Source organism: Chanodichthys erythropterus, chromosome 3 (genome assembly GCF_024489055.1).
Source record: "Chanodichthys erythropterus isolate Z2021 chromosome 3, ASM2448905v1, whole genome shotgun sequence".
NCBI lineage: Eukaryota > Metazoa > Chordata > Actinopteri > Cypriniformes > Xenocyprididae > Chanodichthys > Chanodichthys erythropterus.
The window spans coordinates 56,700,611-56,722,484 of record NC_090223.1 but is presented as its reverse complement, the minus strand read 5'-3'; the positions used below and the strand labels follow the sequence as shown (position 1 = coordinate 56,722,484).

At 35.6% G+C, this 21,874-nt stretch overlaps 2 non-coding genes across 2 annotated transcripts; both read right to left on the bottom strand.

Annotated features, from left to right (window-relative positions):
* Nucleotides 1-3,368: 3,368 nt before the first annotated feature.
* LOC137018176 (5S ribosomal RNA) lies at nt 3,369-3,487 on the bottom strand. Its single transcript, XR_010894828.1, has one exon. It is a non-coding gene; the product is annotated as a 5S ribosomal RNA (ribosomal RNA).
* A 5,495-nt stretch (nt 3,488-8,982) lies between these two features.
* Nucleotides 8,983-9,101, bottom strand: LOC137018195 (5S ribosomal RNA). Its single transcript, XR_010894845.1, has one exon. It is a non-coding gene; the product is annotated as a 5S ribosomal RNA (ribosomal RNA).
* Nucleotides 9,102-21,874: the final 12,773 nt, after the last annotated feature.

Here is a 21,874-nt window from a genome sequence, read left to right as displayed (position 1 = left end):
CTCAGTCCATACAGCTTTCCAAATCCAGTTTTCTCTTTCACAGTCTTTATTATCATCATCACAGATATTTTCTCTGGATCATTAACAGTCATTGTTTGCGTTGCTTATTTTTTTAAATTCTCTGTGATATTTCGATTGGCTTTTTATCTTTTTTCTTTCACAGAAACATAAAGCTTACAGCACCCGGCAGCTTCCACATTAGGTCTTTTAAAACACAACAAACTTGTGGAGTAAAAACATGGTAAAAAGCATCCAACATATTTTCACATTTAAAATACACATAAAGTCTTTCTATGTACACTTCTGTTCTTCTTTTAAACACAGTCCAAACATCCAATACAATTTTTTCTTTTTTCTCATACAAAACTCATACAAAACGTCTCCACTTCCATCCATTTCTTAAAAAATATCTCTCTTGTTTTCAAATGTTATTTAAGAACAGAGGTTGATTTAAAATGTATTCTCTCCCACGTGGATCATACTCAATTTTCGTTAAAAATTTTCCCCAAGCACTAAAAATTTCTCTATAAAATGCAGGTAATCCTTCAGTCATCCAAATTTTTGTTTTCATCCATAAAATTCCATTCCCCATGTTAAAACCACCACATTTATTTAAAAAAAAGTATTTCATTGTTTTCTTCCACTCAGTTTTGTTTTCTTCATTTAGGTACTGTATTTCTTAACAATTTTTACTCTCAAAGCATTTTTTCGTTGTTCCACATGCATTAAACCTAAACCTCCCTTTTCCACCGCCCCTAAAATAGTGTTATGTGCAATTCTCGCTGGTTTCCCCTCCCATAAAAAGTCAAGAAAGCATTTCTTCAACCTCTGTTCTGTCCATAAAGGTGTATACGTATACGTATAAAACATACCAAAGCTTAGAAACCATTAAAACATTCAATATTAAAACCTTCCCCTTCAAATGTAAAGTTCTTAATTTCCAAAAATTTAACCTCCTATATGTCTGTAACTAGTTGCTCCCACATTTCATCTCTTACTTTCTTCTCATTCTTCCCCATTAAAACTCCTAAAATCCTCATTTCTTCCACTTCCTTAAAATTAAAACAATCCGTTAAAACCATAGCTTTACCAAATCTCATATATACTGTTTTATCTTTGTTTACTTTACTCCCAGTTCCTCTACAATACTCTTTTACAACATTCATTACTTCTTTAACACTCTCTTTTCCCTTTACAATTATCGTCGTATCATCAGCGTACTGAAAAACTTTCCCCTCAAACCCTTATTCCTTCTTTTTCTCTAATTGCCAATCCTAAAGGTGCACCCTTAAATAAAATATCAATCCATTTAATAAAATTCTCCCCAAAACCAAAACTCCTTAAAACCTCAAATAAATACCCATGCTCAACCCTATCAAACGCTTTCTTGAAATCTAAACTAATTACATATCCTTCTTCATTTTTTTCTTTCATGTACCATATTGTATCTCTTATACTCATTGTTAGATCTCTTCCTTTTACTCCATAAGCTTGATTTGTTTTAATTATACTTGGCATTACTTCCTTTAACCTGTTTGCTAAAACCTTCGCTAAAATCTTAAGGTCTGTGTTCAACATTGTGATTGGTCTATAGTTTTTTAAATCTACATTTTCTCCTTTTTGTATACCAGTTTCATTAACCCCATTCTAATTTCTTCTTTTTCAAAAATGTCTATAAAAAGCTCCTTTAAAATTGTTACTAAAAGTCCTTTAAAACATATATAAAATTCAGTTCCCAAACCATCTATACCCGGATTTTTCTTCTTTTTATTCAGTTGATTTATTGCTCTTTCAATCTCTTCCTCTCTGATTTCTTGGTCACATTCTTTTTTGTCTTCCTCGCTTACTTTTGCTTTTATCTGATTCAACAATTTCTTTTTTTCAATGTTCTTCTTATTTGTCCTCTCCCTCCTCTGTCTTTGTCCATTTTGTCCATCTTTATTTCTTCTTCACTGTCCGTTTCTTTATTTTGATCCATCCTTTCATGCCCATCTCTCTCCACATCCTCCATAAAAGTAATAAAACTGTCCGATATTTCCATTTCTGTCCACTGAGTGTCCATTTCTCTTTCTCCATCTCTGTTGCTCATTCCTTCTTCCGTTTCTTTTTGTTGTAGTCCTTGTCCTTCATCAGTTTGTCCTTCCTCCTCGTTGTTTCTTTCATGCATTTGCCCGCACAAATGGTCTACCCCACCTCTCTCCTCCTCCATCCAACACTCACATTTATTTAAAAACTTTTGGCACTCCGGGCACTTAACGGTATTACAGTCCCATGCAAAGTGTCCCCTTTCCTCACACTTGTAGCACTTAAAATCAGGGCAGTCCTTTACCAGGTGATCTGGGCTCATGCACAGCCGACAAGTCTTCACCTGGTGGCTGCGCATCACCCTGAAATATTGAGGCCCTTCAGCTGTTTCCAGCTTTGTGCTGTATGGTAGGGACACCACCGCTCTCGGGAACCTGACTTTTACAAACCGAGTGCCATCCTCCACATTTGTGCCCGGATACAGCCTCCTTTTAATTTTTGATATGGGGCAAACCCCCCAACCCTCCAATTTATCTAAAATATCTTTATCTTCCAGGTAAACGGGCAAATGCATGAAAGAAACAACGTAGTCTCTGTTCTGCAGTTTCTTTACCTCACAATCAGTTCCGATTATTGTCAGTCCATCCATAAGTTCGTCGCACATTTCCTCCTTCTCAAGAGTCAGTTCATAATCCTTTCCTTGCCTCGGTCTCACCGCCAATATTTTTCCTCCAATTCTCTCCGTTACTGCATTAATAATATCCACCACCTTTGCATCATTTACTCCATCAACATTTACATCAACATCGCCTCTTTTAGATATTTCCTTTTCTCCAAACTTTTGCCGTCTTCTCCATTCTTTCTGTTTCCAGCTCGTCGTCGTCGTTCCAGTCCATTGTAGTTATCTTGCTGTGTCCCTCCAGCCACTTCCGAGTCGTTAACTTTAGGTCCGTCCATTTTACACAAAAACAAAAAAACAGAAATTAAAAAACCATCCTCCAGACAGCGTTAAGCTGCTGTTAGGTGGTTTGTAAATGAAAAATGTAAACAAAACAAACAAAATACTCAAAAAAAAAATAAATAAAATAAACTACAAAATAAACAAAACAAACAAAGGTGTGGGAGAGCCTTCCTCTCCCAACTACTGCCACGTCACTTCCTGTCGCTCAATAGCGTCCTCAGAGTGGTATGGCTGTAAGCGAAATTTGCAGCCAAGAGTGGGCTATTTAAGACATTCAGACACACTTTATATTTTCAGAAGAAACATAAAGCTAACTGCACCTGGTATTCCCAGGTGAGACACTCTCAGACACTCTTTTTTTTTTTTTTTTGAAAAAACATAAAGTTTACAGCACCTGGTATTCCCAGGCGGTCTCCCATCCAAGTACTAACCAGGCCCGACTCTGCTTAGCTTCCGAGATCAGACGAGATCGGGCGTTCTCAAAGTGGTATGGCCGTAAGCGAAATCTGCTGCCAAGAGTGGGCTACTTAAGGTATTCAGACAATCTTTTTTAAATTTAAAAACTCAAATCAATATTAAAAACATAATAACATACATTTTAAGAACAATCTAAATCACATTTTGGCAATAATACATTAAAATGAAAATATGTCATTTCAAGGAATGGATTCCCTTTTACAAATTTTTTTTACAAACACTTCTTTTTCATCTTTCATATTATAGTAATCAAACAGAACATTTAGAATAAAACATCTTTATCCTAAAAAGTTTGCACACAGGTATTTTTGTCTTCTTTTGTTTGACCATGTTTCTTCTGCTCCATATAACAACCCTTGCAATGTTTGAGATGAAATTTAAAAAACACTCATTCTTGACATTACCTTTAAAACCAAATAAAAACATTGTTTCCCATTCTTCATTAAGATATTTGTCTTCCACTCCCAATTTACTTGCCATTTGTTTTATTTTTTTTATAAAACATTGTAACTCTGTACATTTAAAGAAAAGGTGCAGCACTCCTTCATCTTCCCTGTTGCATACCTTACATCTTGCATTGCTTTCCAGACCAATTTTGTACAGTCTAATTTCACTTAGTAAACAATTGTGTCTTAAAATGTAATCAATTTTCTAAAATTGGACTTTTCCACCAAGCTCTCAGATTCTGCCATATATTTTGTCTTTACACACTTGGAAATATTCTTAGCCAATATTCTTCTGCTTTTGGTGTTATAAAAACATCTTTACATAAACATTTTTAATATACCATCTTTAAAGTCATATTGTTTATCATTGATTTTATAAGCAACCACCATTCTATCACTACAATCTGTTTGCGTTTTTTCTTCTAAAATATTTATCCATTCTTACGGTATTACCTCTTTTTTAATTTTTTTAATTGATTTTCTAAGACTGTTTTACTTTCATCATCATAATTTTCTACAATTGCATCCCTTGCTTGCACAGGTACAAAGCCAGGTATCACTTCATACATGATATCTTTTATTTGCTTTATCCCCGCATTAAACCATTTTTTATAAAAAATGGTTTGATGTCCCCTTTTAATTGTATTATTTAAAAACAGTGGTTGTCTTAAAATCTCTTCCTTACTTAAAGACATACAAACAACATTCTTTCTAAATTCTCCCCATGCTTTTACAACTTCTTTATAAAACTCTGGAATTCCATTCATCATGTTTTCTTTTAGTTTCATCCATAGAACATCATCATCCTTATAATTGGATCTATTAGACCTAGCCCTCCTTCCTCCACCTTTCCAATTAAAGTGTCATAAGCAATTTTTGCTGTTTTCCCTTCCCATAAAAAGTTTAAAACAATAGATTTCATTTTTTTATATATCCACATAGGCAGGCTCACTGAACTCAGCACATACCACATTTTTGATAAAAAAAACGAACTGATAACTAAAACTTTCCCTTTTAAGAATAAATTCCTTAATTTCCAGAAAAAAGTTCAAAATTCAATCTCTTTTCCATTCCTTTTAAAACATCCTCCCATACTGCATCCCTTATTTCATTTTCATTTTCACCAACCCTTATACCTAAAATTTTCATATTCCTCTTCTCTTCCTTAAATTGTACTTTATTCGATACATCATTCGTTACTCCAACTATCATGTATGTTGTTTTTTCTTTATTAACTCTTGCCCCTGTTCCTTTACAATATCTTTCTAAAAATGTCCATTGCTAAATCTATACTTTTAATATCTTTTAAAATCAGTGTTGTGTCATCTGCATATTGAAACACTTTATATTCTGATTCCTTTTCTTTTATCCATATTCCTTTTATGTTCTTTTCCTGGTCTATTGCCAGTCCTAAAGCTAGATACTAATGTGTATAATAATGCTGACATAGGACACCCCTGTCTGATCGATCTTGTTATTTTAAAATCTTCAGTTAAAAAACCATTTACTTTTACACAACTAGTTATATCTGTATATAAACATTTTATCCAATTTAAAAAATTCTCCCCAAAACCAAATCTCTCCATTACATCTATCAAAAATTTGTTCAACTCTATCAAATGCTTTTTCCACATCCACACTTATTATATATCCTGTTTCTTTTTCCTCCTTCATGTACCATATTAGATCTCTTATATTATTAATAATGTCAGTAATATCTCTTTTTAGAACAGCATATGCTTGATTAGTTGTAATTATATTTGGTACTACTATTTTCAGTCGATTTGCCAAAATTTTTGCCAATATTTTATAATCTGTATTTAACATTCTTAGTGGTCTGTAATTTTTTAAAACCCCCTTATTGCCTTTTCTCTTGTAAATTATTTTCACCGTACCTTTCTTCATACTATTAGTTAAATTTCCTTTCCTAAAAATATCTGTATATACTTCATTTAAAATTGGACATAAAACAGCCTTAAAAACCTTATAAAATTCAGCTGGTAATCCATCTATTCCTGGATATTTACCATTTTTCAATTGATCAATTGCTGTTCCTATTTCTAATTCCGTAATCCCACTCTCATACATTTCCTTGTCTTCTTCCTTTAACTTTAACTTTTATTTTACTTAATAAAAATTTCTCATCTTCTAAAACCACCCCATTTTCGGTAAATAAATCTTTATAGAATCTTTTAATTTCTCCTAAAATTCCTTCTTTATCTTCTACAGATTTCCCATCTTGTATTTTAATACTTGTTATTATATCTGCTCTGTCTTGTTTTTTCCAGTTCATAAAAATATTATGTACTCTTTTTTCCTTCTACAATGTCTTTTGCCCTGCTTCTGATTCGCCCTGCTCCTTTGCACTTTTCTTCTTCAATTTTCCTTAATTCTTCCTGTAATTCTATTATCTTATCAATATCATGCACATTTACTTTCCTCATCTCTTCATCCCACTCTTTTTTGAGCTTCATTTCTTTCATTCTTTTCGCTTTCTGTATTTTTTTAGAATATTCTATTGAGAATTTTTTTAATCTACTCTTTAAAATATCCCACCAAAGACCTTTTTCCATTTCATACATTTCCTCATTTATACTATTAATTATTATGCTCTCTATTTCCATTTTGTACACTTCCATTTTTAGCAGTTCTGTATTTAATATCCATACCCCCGGCCCTTTATTAGTCTCATTAAAATTCATCGTTATCCATAAAAAATCATGATCACTCTCACTATAATTTTTATATAAAGCCTTCGTGACATAATGTACTTCTTTTTTCTTGCATAAAAATAAGTCTATTCCATTTTATCAACAATGTCTTCTTGAATACTCTCTTTTCATACCATTCATCTCTCTCCACACATCCACCATTTTATTTTTCTCCATTAAATTATATAGTTCATTCCTCCCTCTACCTCTTCTAAATTGCATTGAATCATCAATATCTATTCTCTGTATTACAGTATTAAAATCACCTAAAACAATAATGTTTTCTTGTATTTCTATTAACTCATTCAGATCCTTATAAAAGTTATATTTCTCTCTTTCCTCGTTAGGTGCATGTATGTTACACACTTTCATTTCTTTTCCATTACACAAAAATTTTACTTATTATTCTTCCATTTGTGTCTTTATAGTCTACATCAACTTTTTCAAGTGCCCCTTTTTTTTACTAAAACAGCTACCCCTCTTTTCCTTCCTATATCACAATTACTATACATTTCTCCATTCCACAATTTCCTAATTTCATCACTTAATTTGTCATCCCACCTCGTTTCTTGTAGACATAACACATCACTCTTTTTTGTCAGACACATCAGAAAACATGTCTTGCTTCCCCCATTTCCACTTTTCCTCCTTTCCTTTAACTCTTCTCTTCTTATTTTAAAAAGCAGAAAATAAGAAGAGAAGAGTTAAAAGAAAGGAGGAAAAGTGGAAATGGGGGAAGCAAAACATGTTTTTTCCAAAAATCCTCTCCCCATTTTCCGCTTCTCTTACCTCAGGCAGTATCTTTATTCCCTTGTCCTCATCCTTTTCTTTTTCTTGACCTTTTTCATCATCCATCCCAGTCTTGTCAACTTCTTCCTTTTCCTTAGAAAAGTCTTTGTTAATCAGATTTCTATCCTCTTTGTCTATTCCTTCTCCTGTCTCCATTCCTTGTTCTCCATCCTTGTTCTTTTCCTCATTCTCATCTATGTTGGTTTCCTCCTCTTCCTCGTCATCCTGTTCATTCCTCTCCTTGAGTCTGCCGTAGTGTGACATTTAAATGCACAGTTGCAGTATCTCCCATCACCTCCTGTACTTCCATAATTGTGTCCTCATTTACCTCATGATCCGTCACAGATCTGCATCTCATAATTGCTTTGTCGCAGCCTTGGCACTGTGGGACTTTGCAGTCCCGCGCATAATGCCCCTGCTCAAGACAGTCTCTACATTTGAATTGAGGACAATCCTTTTTCTCATGTTCCACACTTACACAGATCCTGCATGTCTTCAGTTGGTTGTCATGAATCACTCTATAGTACTGCATTCCTTCAGTCATGAAACCTGTATTATATGACAAAGATATCACTTCTTGTGGAAACTTTGCCTTTATAAACCTGTTCCGTCCGCCACTGTTGTCCCCGGATGATATCTCCTCCTTAGAGGCAATATGGGAGTTACTCCCCAATTTATCAGTTTTTGAATAATTTCTTCATCATCTATATAGCTGGGCAGACTCATGAAAGATACCATTCTCTCTGTTGCACACAGTCTCCTTATCTCACATTCTTGTCCATTAATCATTATTCCATTCAACAGTGAATCACAGTCCAACTCACTTTCCAAAGTCATTTCAAATTCGTTGTTATTCTTTCTTCTTAGTCCAATCAGTTTTCCTATTCTAACTTTCTGTTCAACTGATTTAATTATCATTATTACTGTTGTGTTTTATATATCTTTTACAGTCATTGTTAAAGTTGCTTCTTTACTGTATTGCCTTTGATACTTTGTTTGATGGCTCAATTTCTTTATCATTTGCTGTCGTTGAGATAAATAATTTTTTTCTCCAACTCCTTTATTAATTCCAATACCTTCAGTTGTTTGTAGTTCTGTTTTTCTGTCTTGTCCATTGGTTTTTCCATCTTGTTTTCTCCTTGAAACCACCTTTGCCCATGTTTCATTCCTGCTTTCAGCATTCCCTTCTTTCATATTCCTTTCCATCTCGTCTGCAACATATCCCGATTCTCTGATCCCCATCTGATGTCCATTTGCCAGTCCGTGTCCTTTGTCCGTTAAATCCGTCATTTTGTTATATGAAACCCCAAACAGTATAAACTGTTTGGGGTTAAAAAAAACTCTAACTAATATAAGCTCAACACAAACAAACAAACAAAAAAAAAAACCCTAATAAAACTAAACCAAAGTAAAAAATACAAAGTGGAAGAGCCTCTCTCTTCCTATTATTGCCAACTCACTTCCTGTTGCAATCGGGCGTGCTCAGAGTGGTATGGCCATAAGTGAAATCTGCAGCCAAGAGTGGGCTATTTAAGACATTCAGACACTCTTTATATTTTCAGAAGAAACATAAAGCTTACAGCACCTGGTATTCCCAGGCGGTCTCCCATCCAAGTACTAACCAGACCCGAATCTGCTTAGCTTCCGAGATCAGACGATATCGGGCGTTCTCAAAGTGGTATGGCCGTAAGCGAAATCTGCTGCCAAGAGTGGGCTACTTAAGGTATTCAGACAATCTTTTTTTTTTTTAAATCATAAAGCTTACAGCACCTGGTATTCCCAGGCGGTCTCCCATCCAAGTACTAACCAGGCCGGACTCTGCTTAGCTTCTGAGATCAGACAAAATCAGGTGTGCTCTTTTTTTTTTTTTTATTAATCTTCTTTATTTTCCTTTCAATTCACAAAATTTCATTACAATATTTAATTACATTTACATATATACAGTGCTCTTCATTAACATGACCTTCTAAAAATCAATTTTTCCTTTTTGCAAAAAAAAAAATTCACACACAAATCTGTTGTCATTTACTGAATTTACAATTCTCAACCAACAGGCTTTTCTTTTTACCAATTGAAACATATGTTTCCCTCCGCCTCTTGAAATATGAACTTGCTTGTATTTACAAAAAAATCTTTCACCTCTTTTTCTCCATATTTGCAAATGAGCTCTACATCTCTCTTTGTTATAAACTTAAATATACCTTTTATTTTTACCTTCCTCCCCTCGAAATGAGCATAGTTCCTTCTTAGAACCACTGCTAATCTTGCATGACTTAATACATAATTAACAAGGCAATTTCCAGTTCTTTTCCTTTTCCCAAAGATCCTTAACAAAAACATTTTCCCCCATTCCTCCTCTGTTTCAACTCTCACACCCGTTTTCTATTAACAATCTTTTTAAAAAATCAAAAAAATCAACCAAAGCTTCACATCTCAAAAAGTAATGCAAAAAACCCTCATGGCCATTATTACACACATCGCACATTGCGTTTATCTCATTATTTATTCTATTAAACACCACATTTGTGTAGATTCTATTATGCCTTAACAAGAAATCATTGTTTTCACACTCTATACTGTTATATTTTATATTCAAGTTCGACCATATTTTTTTCACATCTAAATCTTCAAAAACTCTTCCACACTTTTTCTGCTGCTGGCTCCTTTATAACATCAACAATTAGTCTCCTATATACATTCTTTACGCTCATATTTTTGATTTTATACTTCTCACCATCTTCAAGTACATACATCTCTGGCATACATTGTTCTTTCTCAGGTGCACATTGACTTTTAATCACATTAACCCACTGTAAGGGTATGCTTGATTTAATCTTTTCATATATTTTCTCCAATTTCTCTCTGTTCTCCATTCCCTCCAAATCACACAAAGAATCATAAATACAAATATAGCTGCAAGCAGCAATTACGGGGCCAAGCACAAAAACGGCACAAGAAGCCAGCCAACATGGCCGTGAGCATCAGACCAACAGCAGCAGTGAGCAATTAGAAAAAAAAGTTATTAGCATTTTTGTCAAGTTTGTTATAACTTTTGAGCACGAGGTGGCGCTGGTCCGAAACTTCTCAGGCTGCTTCAGGGCATTGTCCTGATGACCCATACCAAATTAATGAATTTTGGTCAAACCCATCAGAAGTTATAAGCAAAAATAGCCATTTTTCATATCTCCACACCAGTAGGTGGCGCTGCGCCGAAACACTGTATGATGCCTCAGGTCATGCTTGTGATGACACGTACCAAGTTTGGTCTGAATATGTCAAAGCATTGTAGAGATACAGCTTCAAGAGTAATTTTTGCATCATCTCTCAAATTCTTTGCTCCGGTATACGAAAACGGTTTGACTTATCAACTTGAAATCCATAACTTTTTGTCGGCATGGTCTGAAGATGATACGGTTCAATTTTGGTGAAAATCGGAGCAAAGGTCTAGGAGGAGTTTGAAAAAGTAGGTTTTAAAGAAAAACAATATGGCGGACAGGAAGTTCAGCTGAATATGGCAAATTTGATATCTATGTTCTCAGCATGACCCAAGGAATCTATTGAGACCAGTTTCATTACAATCGGTAGATATTATCAAAAGTTATTAGCATTTTTGTCAATTTTGTTATAACTTTTGACCACAAGGTGGTGCTGGTCCGAAACTTCTCAGGCTCCTTCAGGGCATTGTCCTGATGAACCATACCAAATTTATGAATTTTGGTCAAACCCATCAGAAGTTATAAGCAAAAACAGCCATTTTTCATATCTCCACTCCAGTAGGTGGCGCTGTGCTGAAACATTGTATGATGCCTCAGGTCATGCTTGTGATGACACATACCAAGTTTGGTCTGAATATGATAAAGCATTGCAGAGATACAGCTTCAAGAGTCATTTTTGCATCATGCCTCAAATTCGTTGCTCTGGTATACGAAAACGGTTTGACTTATCGACTTGAAATCCATAACTTTTTGTCAGCATGGTCTGAAGATGATACGGTTCGATTTTGGTGAAAATCGGAGCAACGGTCTAGGAGGAGTTCGAAAAAGTAGGTTTTTAAAGAAAAACAATATGGCGGACAGGAAGTTCAGCTGACTATGGAAAGTTTGATATCTATGTTCTCAGCATGACCCAAGGAATCTACTGAAAACAGTTTCATTACAATCGGTTAATATAGTCAAAAGTTATTAGCATTTTTGTAAATTTTGTTATAACTTTTGACCACAAGGTGGCGCTGGTCCTAAACTTGGTATGCTCCTTCAGGGCATTGTGCTGATGACCCATACCGAGTTTCATAACGATACGCTAATGCGTTCGTAAAATACAGCATTTTAGCACCAAATTTAAAATGGCCGACGGCCAAAATGTCCAATATGGGAAAATTGGATATCATTCGACTCGGCATGATTCCCCGAATCCAACGAGACCAAATTCATGATTTTTGGCCAAACCCATCAGAAGTTATAAGTAAAAATAGCCATTTTTCATATCTCCGCACCACTAGGTGGCGCTGCGCCGAAACGCTGCATGTTGCCTCAGGTCATGCTTGTGATGACAGTTACCAAGTTTGGTCTGAATACGATAAAGCGTTGCGGAGATACAGCCTTATGTCTATTTTCGCAAGCACTACGTACAATTCGTTTGCGTGTTTTTCGAAAACGGTTTGAGAAATCAACTTGAATTCCATAACATTTTGTCGGCATGGTCTGAAGATGATCTGGTTCAATTTTCGTGAAAATTGGAGTAACGGCCTAGGAGGAGTTCGAAAAAGTACGTTTTTCAGAAAATTCAAAATGGCGGAAAAATTTTCATGACGGAAAATGACGTCATATGGTGCAATCGATTCGTCTTGACCCAAGGAATCAGAGGAAAAAAGAATTTTGTTTCTAGCCCTTATGGTTCAAAAGTTATTAACATAAACATAAGTGCAACTTTGGACAGCTGATGGCGCTAGAGGGATTGAGTTAGAGACTCCAAATTTGCTATGGACAAAGGTCAGACTGTCCTCTAACTGTGTGCCAAATTTCACAACTTTCCCGCAAGCGGTTTTATGGGCTGCCATAGACTTCAAGAGCGGAAGAAGAAGCGGAAGAATAATAATAAGCGTACGGAACGCCAACAATAACAATAGGTGCCTAAGCACCTTCGGTGCTTGGCCCCTAATTATTTCTAAGAAATCCTGGGATAACTTCATACATAATATCCTTTACTTGTTTTATGCCTCCTTCTATAAATTTATGCTCATATAAAGTTTTATTTCCATGTTTAAATTTTTCATTTAGAAACAGTGGTAAATTTTTAATCATATGTATATCTTCACATTCATAGTCTGTTTTAGGCAGGAACTGCCTCCATGCCTCTAATACCTCCCGGTATATTTCTGGTATTCCTCCCGTCATTGATTGTTTAAGGGATAAAAGGAAGATGAAATATATAGGCGTGACATAATTTGCATACAAGAAACAAACTGGGAAGAGGATAAGGTGAGGGGGATGAGGGAAGAGTGGAGAGGTGACATAAATTACAACAATGGAGCAAATAATGCAAGAGGTGTGGCAATACTAATTAAAAAGATAGTGTAGAAAATATAAGAGAAGTGTATAAGGATCATAGGGGAAGAATTCTGGTAGTTGAATTTATATATGAAAATATAGATTTTAGGCTGATAAATATATATGTTCCAAACATAGAATTAGAAGAGAAATTATAGAAGAGTTAAAAGGGTTAGTGGTTGGGAAATGCATTATAATGGGAGATTTCAATATAAAATGCAGTAGATTAGACGTTGGCAAAGGAGTAAAATTTAGATGGGAGAAATCAAGGGGAATGTTGATGGAGACAATAAGAGAAAAAGGGTTAATTGACGTGTGGAGGTATGAAAATCCAGGGAAAAGGGAGTTCACTAGGAGACAGTTAAGAGAAGGGGTACTGAAACAGAGCAGAATAGATTTAGTGTTAGTAAAGGAAGAAATCATTAGATATATAGACGGGATAAAGCATCAAGAAAATAGTTTAAGTGATCACGATGGTGTTAGGTTCAGAATCAAGATGGGGAATGAGGGGGAAGGAGGAGGGATGTGGATATTGAATGCAGGATATATTGAGGAGGAAGAATATGAATAAAACAGTTATTAAATGCAGAAAATGAGAGGATAGATGAGTATAAAAGTAATGATGAATTAGATGACAGGATAGGGGAAAGATGGGAGGCAATAAAATATCAAATCAAAGCAATTAGTATAAAATATAGCAAGTAAATAAGAGCAAAGGAGATGAAGAAAGAAAGAGTGCTGAGAGAAAGACTGAGGGAAGAACTAGATAAGGCAGAAGATGAAGAAGGATATAGTAAGGAAAAATATATGGAGATTAAGATGGCACTAGAAAAATATGAGAGGGAGAAATGTAGAGGAGCGATATTAAGAAGCAAAGCGAAATATGCATTAACCCTCTGGAGTCTGAGGCTGATTTGGGGCCTGGAGAACTTTTGACATGCCCTGACATTTGTGCTTTTTTCAGTTGTTCATAAACATATTAATGGAAAAAGTGTCATTACACTGTATTCAGCACAAACTAGGCTACAATAATATGTGAGGAACATGTATGTACATGTTTGTGTTTTTGAAGGAATAACATTTATGCGTGGTTGTTGAAAAAACAAAAAACTTAAGTCACTGAAATAAGGCCAAAAAAAGTATAATAAATCTGTGTTCATAAGACTTTAGGGTATTGGAGGTTGTAGACTAGAGTTTTTGCTTCAAAATTATGTAAAAATTATGCTGCCTACTCCTTCATATTTAACAATATATTGATTTAGTTTTTGTAAGACACTTTTTGCCAAGAAACACAGTATGCGAGGAGGCGTGAATCACCACTGAAAATGGGCCATTCTCACCTGAGAAGACAAAAGAATTGGATAGTAATGAGCTGAAATGACTTGCATATTAATGAGGCATTTCAGTCAGGTAGGCTGTGAAAAAAAACCTTCTGTGATGTCTCAAGCTCATTATGATATATGAAACATACAGAAAAATATTATTACAATATAAAGTAATGGTTTTATATTATACTTTAAAATATAATGTATTTCTGTGATGCAAAGAGTCTGAATATAGGCTTTTAGTTTAAAAGCATGCACATTTGGAGAAATATTGGATTCTCATATGCTTATGTCAATTTTCTATACAGAGGAGTTATTTTTATTTAATATTCATTGTCATTACTATGAGCGCTGGTGTTTTCAATTCATCCTTGAAGTCGGAGGGCGCTCTGTGCATTTTAGTCCACAAATTCATCTAAAAGAAGAAGAGGCTATTCCATGAATGGAGTTTCCAATACATACTGCAGCCGGAGGGCGCTAAAGAAACAAAAACTCATCTAAAATTCATCTGTAGAAGACAAGTAAACAGGAAGTAACTGCATGTCTTCTAGAGATCGCTAACCATGACTTTTACATCCAGATAAACACTTTTCAAGACAATAAATACACGATTGAGATAATAAATGCATGTATTGACTGAATTAGCGTCTGAATAGCGCTCGCTCCGTGGGCGTGGCCGCATTAGCAGATAATGAGCTGAATCACGGATTTCTGACATGGCTCTCTTTTCATACAGATTACATAAACAAAGAAGGTTTGTTTTCGATTTGACTTACATGATTTAAAACCTGACATCTTAACGTTTTTTTAGACATAAGTGTAATTTTTTTGTCATTAGTATTCACTAAGTTACAGTTCATTTTCTGAGAACTATCAGATTGGAGTTCGTTCAGAGGGAGAGGAGAAATCACGCATCATGTTAGTTTTCTTTATTTTACAAAAAGCACAAAATTCTGTTTTTACTCTGAGTGTACACAAATGAAAGAAGATATTCCACAGATTAAAATGGTGTATAACTCTTAATTGTATGTGCAACATTGACGGAGTATTTTGAGTCTCTTTCACACTGATAAGAAAAAAACCACGGTGGTATCGCCGGCGATACCGTCAGACCTCAGAGTGTTAAAAGGTGAAAAATGTACAGGATATTTTTTAGGATTAGAGAAAAGAAGACAAAGTAAAACATATAAATGAAATAAATACAAAAGAGGGCAAAACAACAAAAGATTATGTAGAGATATTAGAAAGAGTGCAGGGATTTTATGAAGAGTTATATAAAAGGGGATGAGTGGATGACAGAAGTATGGATGATGTATTAGAGAGCATAGAGAATGTTTTAAGCAAGGATGATGAGGCGTGGTGTGATAGGGAGATAGAAGAGGAAGAAGTGAAAGAGGCAATAGGGGGGCTAAAAAGCGGAAAAAGTCCAGGGAATGATGGGATAGGCATAGAATGGTATAAAGTATACAAGGAAGGAGTAGCGCCAATATTAGTAGAAGTGTTTAAGGGGATTGAAAGAACAGGGGTAGTGCAAAACAGAATGGTAGAAGGAGTGATAGCGTTAGTCTATAAGAAAGGGAATAGATTAGATATTGAGAATTACAGACCAATTAGTCTACTAAATGTTGATTATAAAATATTGACTAAAATTCTAGCAAACAGAGTTAAAAGAGTGATAGGGGGTATAGTGCAACCAACACAGAGTTATAGTATACCAGGTAGGGATATAGCAGACAATCAGAGGGACATAGGGACAATCAGAGACGTGATAGAGTATATGAAACGTGATAAGGAAGGAGGAATAGTATTAGGGATAGATTGGAACAAAGCATTTGATAGGGTAGAGCATGAATATTTATTTAGGGTATTAGAGAATTTTGGTTTCGGAAAGAATATGGTGGGATGGGTGTAGAAACTATATAAGGGGGCAAAGAGCTGTGTAAAAATTAATGGAGTATTAACAGATATGTTTGAGGTTGGGAGGTCAGTGAGACAGGGATGTCCTCTATCTGCATTATTGTATGCCATTTCAGTTGAGCTCTTTAGCCATCTCAATTAAAAAAGACAAAAGGGTAGTAGGGATCAAGTTGCCGTATGGAGGAACATGCACCATAAATCAGTATGCGGATGATACCACAATTACAGTGAGGGAAGGGAATAGTATAAAAAGAGTTCTTGAGATAGTGGGACAGTACGGGAAGGCATCAGGGGCAAAAATAAATAAGGAGAAGTCAGAACTAATGTATATAGGGGAGATAGAGAGGGTAGATGTAGGGGTAAGAGTGGAGGAAAATATAAAGGTATTGGGTGTTTATTTAGGGGTGGAAGGAAAAGAGGCAAGAGATACGACTTGGACTGGAGTGATTAACAAAATAAGAACAGTATTTGCAGTGTGGAAAGGGAGGAAATTAAAATTGAAAGGGAAAGTAATAGTAGTAAATAGTCTGTTGTTGTCAGTATGTGTTTATGTAATGAGTGTAATTGAAATGCCAGGGTGGGTAATGAATGAGCTGAATAAAATTGTATGTGATTTTATATGGGAGGGGAAGGGGGTGAAAATTGCACAGAAAACACTGGTGGGAAAGAGTTGGGAAGGAGGTCTAAATTTGATGGACTTAGAAACAAAAAGAACTGCAATGAGAATAAAAACAGTGATAAAATATATGGGAGGGAGATGGGATTATGGGTGGAAGGAATTTTTAAGGAAATACATTAATGATGTGGGAGGAATAGGGGAAAATGGCTGGTATATGGGCTTTAATGTTTTAAGAAATATTGTAAATAAGTATAAAGAAATAATAATGATGGGGGATTTTAATACAGTTTTTAGTAAACAAGATATGACTGAGGGAATGGTTTTCAAAACTGATACGGGAAGGAAAGAATTAAAAGCTTTAATGGAGGAAAATATGATAGATATGTGGAGAGAAAGGAATGGACGGAAAAAATAATTTTCAAGGAGACAAATTGTGGGGAGTTTTGTATGCCAAACCAGAATTGACTTTGTTTTATGTAGTAGAAATGTGGAGAATTTTATTGAAAAGATCAAGTATGAGGAAACAAGTTTTAGTGATCACAAGTTTTTATTTTTTATAGTGGACTGGAGTAAAATGCAAAGAGGGCCGGGAGTATGGATTTTAAATACGCAGGTTTTAAGGAATGAGGATTATGTTGCAAAAGTTAAAGAAATTATAGAAAAAGAAAGGGAAAATGGAATGTATGAAGAGGATAAGAGAATATGGTGGGAGAAGTCCGGGTATAGATGGTTTGGGAACTGAATTTTATATATGTTTTAAAGGAGTTTTAGTAACGATTTTAAAGGAGGTTTTTATAGACATATTTGAAAAAGAAGAAATTAATGAAAGAACAAGAATGGGGTTAATGAAACTGGTATACAAAAAGAAAGGAGAATTTAGTGAAGGTTTTAGCAAACAGGTTAAAGGAAGTAATGCCAAGTATAATTAAAACAAACCAAGCTTATGGAGTAAAAGGAAGAGATATAGCTGATATAACTATGAGTATAAGAGACAAAATTTGGTATATGAAAGAAAAAAATGAAGAAGGATATGTAATTAGTTTGGATTTCGAGAAAACGTTTGAGAGGGTTGAGCACGGGTATTTATTTGAGGTTTTAAGGAGTTTTGATTTTGGTGAGAATTTTATTAAATGGATTGAGATTTTATATAAGGGTGCACTAACAAGGGTTAAATGTAATGGGTTTTTAACAGACTGTTTTAAAATCACACGTATGAATCACACAAAAAGAAGGAATAATAGGGATTGAAATTGAAGAAAATAAGGCCGAGGGGAAAGTTTTTCAATACGCTGATCACTGGTGTCAAAAGTATTCACATTCAATACTCAAGTAGAAGTATAGATACTAGGATTTAAAAATACTTCTGTAGAAGTTGAAGTATCAACTCAAGCTTTTTACTCAAGTAAAAGTGTAAAAGTACTGGTTTCAAAACTACTTAAAGTATAAAAGTAAAAGTAATGTAAGGAAAAAAATGGCATTAAGGACAAACGCTTAGGCCGCGCCACAGGGGCCTATTATGCACTCCACCTCCTCAAAATGTCATCAATAACCTTTATTGGAATGTAAATGTACATCCAAACTTAACTGCAGGTATCTGTGAGGGCAGCGGACAAGAAAAATGCAGGTAGTTTTGGTGTACCCAGGGCAGGCTTAGTAACAATCAGGGCTTGACATTAACACCCGCCAAATGCGGGTAGTTTTCAGCTGTTTCAGTTCACATCGCACCAAAAAACGCCAACAAACTCGTCTGTTGGATAGGTGTGATAACCCTGTTGGCGTTGGTTGGAGTCTGTTTTTACCAGACTGAACATGTTTAATCAGCGTTTGTTTGGTCGGCTGAGCATCCAACAAACGGCAACAAACTCTCGGTGCGTTCCAAACGGGATATATCGTGAAAACAATCATGGCCGCCATATTTAAGGGTCGTTCCAAACCAAAGTGTTCAAAACTGGCCACATTAAAGGGCCCTTCGGAATGAAGGATTTCGAAGGGTACAACTGATGGACACTTCGGGCCCCCATGATCCTTTGCACAGGGAAGTTGTTTGTCATCACAGAATGGGTACAGGAGGCTCGGAGTTCGATTTTACCTATAAATGTATGTATAATATTTTTCTATACGACTGTAATATTTATACGAGTTAGTTTTTTTTACATTATTATGGTCAAAACGACACTGTACTTCAACAAAAATACTTTACAGCTCCCTTTATCAGTCCATTCAAATGTTTCAAATACATAGACACAATATATATTATGGTTCGATAAATCAAAAATAAATAAATAAATAAATAAGCTAACGTTAAACAAAATGCGCAGCTTGCACAATTTATCCTCCTTGACTGTCTCATTAAGATGACGCAGAAGTGCGTTCTAAAAAAGGAGTATTTTTGACCCCTACACCCTTCATCCCTTCGAAGCTCTCCCTCCGGAGGGTAAACCCTTTGAAGGGATTAGGGCATAGGGATGAGCCCTTCTGAATAGAAACGCAGAGCCTCACGTTATCTGACATGGCCATGAACCGTTGCCATGACGATGAGGCAAGTCCCCCGCAAAGACAGCTGTTTGATCGCGCCCGCGCCTCACGCACACACAACAAAGCACTGGAAACGTGACATCGCAGCTTGTTCGTTATAAAAAAAATAAATAAAAAAAACATATAAAAGGTACAATAGTCCGTAGTGCAATCCGTGCCATTCAGCAAGAGCACTGCTCCACTTCACCGAAAGAGAGAGGTATAACACCATGAGAGCAACGCAGGTTTACCTTCAGTTTCGTTTTAAATTAATCCGTTTTGGCTCGTTTAGCTACATGGTTGTATAAATAAAAAGGGTGGCGCTAAAAAAAAAGTTTAAAAACCGGTGTATACGCTAATTTATTCAAACGTCTCTCTACCGAACTACCTAGCTTAATTTGCAGAGGACGAAGAGAAAGCACCCAGCACCTAAATGAGCCAGTAGTGTAGAAATAATAACTTTTAAGAAATAATCTTTTTTGAGTAACGACCCCCAACACGGTCATCCTTGCTGGAGTGTGACGTGATTTGTGACATGTCCAGCTGCGATGGATCGTGTACAAACCAATAGGATGTCAGAATGGTATGTTTATACTTCTCATCCAACCACAATCAAATTCACTCTATCCGGATGGTGCGATTTATCTGGATAGTTGTATTTTTTCTCAAGCCGGAATGAAAACAAGCCGAAATGAAATATGAGTAACGAGGCTATTTTTAAAATGTAAGGAGTAGAAAGTACAGATAATTGCGTGAAAATCTAAGGAGTAGAAGTAAAAAGTCGTCTGAAAAATAATTACTCCAGTAAAGTATAGATACCGGAAATTTCTACTTAAGTATTTGTACTTCGTTACTTGACACCTCTGACGCTGATGATACGCTGATAATTGTAAAGGGAAAAGGGAGTGTGAAAGAAGTAATGAATGTTGTAAAAGAGTATTGTAGGGGATCTGGAAGTAAAGTAAACGAAGATAAAACAGTATATATGAGATTTGGTAAAGCTATGGTTTTAACGGATTGTTTTAATTTCAAGGAAGTGGAAGAAATGAGGATTTGGGGAGTTTTAATGGGGAAGATCTTGGCAGCAGATTTCGCTTATGGCCATACCACTCTGAGCACGCCCGATCTCGTCTGATCTCGGAAGCTAAGCAGACTATGCAAGAGACTGTGGAGAACGGGTGGGAGTGGAGAGAGAGGATATGGAAAGACAAGGAGATGACGAAAGAAGAAATGATAATATGCTTGAGGAGCAAGAGAAAAGGACAACTAAGATGTTGGTGAGCAAGGGAAAGATGGAGTTGAGGATGGTGAAAGAAGAGACAAAATGGAATGGCGAGATAGAGCTGAAAGCATCAGTGAAGAGGAGGATCGTGAGGAGCAGATGGAGCAGTCAGGAGAGAGCGAGGAAGAGATGGAGAAAGGAGGAAATGATGAGGAGGAAAGAGGTGGAGAAGAAGAAAAGAAAGAAAATGTCCAAGAATTGAGGGAAAGTAGAAGTGGAATAAAGAGAGAAGAATGAAAAAGAGAAGGACTGAAGGAGAAAAGAAGAAGATTGAGTGCAAAGAGAAAGTCTGAGATGGACAGAGAACATGTTGAACAGACTAAAGAACCGCGGCCGGGTATGTGATATTCATTTAAATGTTTTATCTAATTATAGTTTTTTTTCTTGGTGACTCTCATGGCCAGTGTAACCTCAATAAACATAAATGGGTTAAAAAACTCTTTCTTTTCCTTCTCCACTGGTGCATGTACATTTACTAAAATCAAATCTATTCCTTCATATTTTGTCTCTACTACCATACATTTCCCCAACCTGTCTTTGTACACAATTTTACTCACTTTAAAAACATCATCCTTCATTAAAAAAGCCACACCTCTCCCAAACCTCCCATCTCCATTGTTATATAAAATACCACCATCCCATCTCTTTTTTATATTCAATCATAACATTTTCTCTCCAGTTCGTTTCTTGTAAAGCAATAATATCTTCCCTTTTACATTTCTCTTTTACTTTTTCAAAAATGTACAATGTCCAACAGTCCTCTTGCATTAAAAGTAACACAACTTAAAACCATTAAAAGAAAGACAAATAAATACTTAAAAACCATTATTCATCTTTTTCTCCTTCCATTATTTTCTTCCTTGCACCTTCCAAATTTGGTTTTACCTTCAATGTTCTTCTTCTTCTTTGTCCTCTCCCCCCTCTGTCTTTGTCCATGTTGTCCAACTTTATTTCTTCTTCACTATCCGTTTCTTTATTTTGATCCATCCTTCCATGTCCATCTCTCTCCACGTCCTCCATAAAAGTATTAAAACTGTCCGATATTTCCATTTCAGTCCCTTGAGTGTCCTGCTCCGTTGTCTGTTCATCATTTTTACTGTTGTGTTTTTCTCTTTCACCTTCCTCTCTGATGCTCTGTCCTTCTTCCCCTTGTCTTTCATCAGTTTGTCCATCTTCCTCGTTGTTTCCTTCATGCACCTGTCCGCCTACCTGTTTTTCCCTTCGTCCTTCCTCTCCCTCCATCCAGCATTCACATTTATTTA